This window comes from Petaurus breviceps, unplaced genomic scaffold, assembly GCF_028583685.1.
Source record: "Petaurus breviceps papuanus isolate PSGF00001 unplaced genomic scaffold, PetGlider_PUasm1.0 582, whole genome shotgun sequence".
Classification (NCBI taxonomy): domain Eukaryota; kingdom Metazoa; phylum Chordata; class Mammalia; order Diprotodontia; family Petauridae; genus Petaurus; species Petaurus breviceps.
Genome location: NW_027186390.1, coordinates 4,118,837 through 4,121,501, shown reverse-complemented (window position 1 = coordinate 4,121,501; position 2,665 = coordinate 4,118,837).

Below are 2,665 nucleotides of genomic sequence, written 5' to 3'. Positions count from 1 at the left end.
CCCCCCCCCCACTTTAAATATTAAAAACAAAACAAAAAAAAAACAATCATAGCTTCCCAGGTTATTCAAAGGAAAGATCCAATGTTCCCAATTAAAATTGAGTGTCCTTTTAAAGGAATATAATCATCTGTGGTCAAGTATCAACTCTGGATTTAATGTCAGGCCTGCATGGTAGCATGATTACTTTCAAGGATTAGATTAAATCTATAACTATATCTAATTCATATTACATATTCTTCCTGTATAGTAGCCTAGATAGCAACAAAATATATCCTTTCCCTCACGGGTTTGTTTTGTGCAGTTAATCAATTCAGAAGGATTGACTTAATTTTCCACCCTGGAAAATAGAGGTTGAAACACCCCTTTGAAAGTGGAATTCATAATATTTCAAATTACTCTTGTATCTTAGCTCAGGTGATGTGGAAAATGTAATTTTGAAAACATTTGGGCTTACCTTGCTTTCTTTAGAAAGGACTGCATAGTATGAGTGGGGACCCAATTGGGTGTCTCTTAAACTTCCCTCCTCCTGATGAAATTGACTTTTTAGATTGTATTAGTTTTAGTAAAATCTATCTACATCAGAAGGAAAAATAATCTCTCTGTCATTTAATGGAAAAATTCAAAGCCAGTTCATAGTGCCTTCTATAGTTTCACTGACATGTACACATATTTGGAAGATGAAGTTGGTTCCAAGTTCTAGAAATCCAGGTTTTAGTGTTTGCACTCTCCTTTATGTAAATCCTTTAGGAATCCTTAGGCTTTTGCCTCTTATGATCAGTTAAGACAATTTAATAAAATCCCATAGGTCCAAATGTTCAGAGATCTATTTCCTAGTCATTTTTAATGATTATTTCATATTGTATGAGAAACAAGATACACTAGATAAAGAGTTGATCTGGTCTTAGAACCAGGAAGACCTGGATTTATGATCTGCTTTTGTCACATACTGGCTGTGCCACCATGGGAAAGTCACAACTTCTCAGTGCTTGAGACAACTTTCTAATATTTTAAGTTGCTGAAAGGTGCCTACATGCCTTGGAAGAGGGATTTGCCTTATCAGTGAGATGATAGGTCTAGTTGCCATCCCTATCTTATATTGTAAGTATTCTGAAGTTTAAAGTATAATATGTATATTATATACATATATGTATATATAAAGTATATTATGTATACTATTGGTTTATATATGGTGGTTACAAGAAACAATAGTTCAAAAACAGCCAGGTCTGTGTTGTAGACATGTTTCTCTAAAACTCTGCTCCAGTCTGGTTACTTTTTTTCTAGGCAATTGGGGGTAAGTGACTTGACCAGGGTCACACAACTAGTAAGTGTCTGAGTTGGAATTTGAACTTGGGTCCTCCTGATTCTAGGCCTGGTGCTCTATCTATTGAACTACCTAGCTTCCCCATGGTTACTCTTCTTTGACTGCTCTTGTTCCCCCCAAATCCCTTATTTCATCTAATCCAACAAGAATTTATTAAGTATCTAATAGGTTCAAGGCTATGTACTTCTGGTTTGATGCCTAGGAGACAAAACAAAAAACTGACTCTCCTGTGAAGGAGTTTACATTACAGTGAAAGCCTGACCTTTGTGCTTCTGATTCTAATTGTCTTCTTGTTGAGGTCCCTACTTCAAGAGTGTGTTGATTCTGGTGTGTCCACGATAGTATAGCTAAAAAGCTAATCTTTTCATAGTGCACTATGATGCAGCCATATTTGACAACTCTGTCCTAATTGACACACCCCCCACAGTCCCAGGTGTTAAGCAGGATCAGATCTTTCATCAGTAGTGAATTGTTTCAATAAATGTTTGGAATCTTTTCTTCAAGATATCAATGACTGTAGATTTTAGATGACTGAGAGAAACTGTTCTTTTCTCCCAACAGGAATTAGATTGACCATGTCAATCCCTGTACTGTATGGACAGCAACCAGTCACCCCATTTCATCATTCTAAAGCCCTCCTTTTTTCAAAAGTATTCCTCAAACTCACCTCCCTGAGGAACGTTTAACCAGATTAACTCCATCAAACTTTCATCTCTTTTAATCTATGTTTATTTTCTATTTCTGGACCATGGCAGTGTCCAACATGGTGGAACCAACATGTTCCTGCCCCAAAGAATTTGTCTTGGAAGGAGACACTGCATGAAGAAAGCTGGAAGTGCCCTATTCTAGAGTCTTGGATTTAGATTCCAAAGACATAGAGTTTAATCTCATCTCCTCTACTTACTACTCATGTGACCCTGGGCAATTCAGTTCATCTCTTTGGTAAAAAGAGCAATTGATGGAAAGAGATGGAGAATAAATGAGGTTAAGCAATAAAAGATTGGAAAATGAAGGGATGAAACTAGAGGCAGCTAGGTGGCACAATGGGTATACCAAGTCCTCCAGTGCTTAGCATGGAGTCAGGAAGACCTGAGTTCAGATCCAGCCTCAGACACGGTTACTGTGCGATCCTGGGCAAGTTACTTAACCTCTGACTGCCTCAGTTTCTTAAATGATAAAATTGAGATAATAATAGCAACTGCTCCACAAGATTGCTGTGAGGATCCAGTGACAGTATTTATAGAGCAGTTAGCACAGTGCCTGACTCTACAAGGTACTTAATAAGTGCTTATTTTCATTCCCTCCTCTCTGTCATCATTTCCCTGATGCCATGGTCTTCTT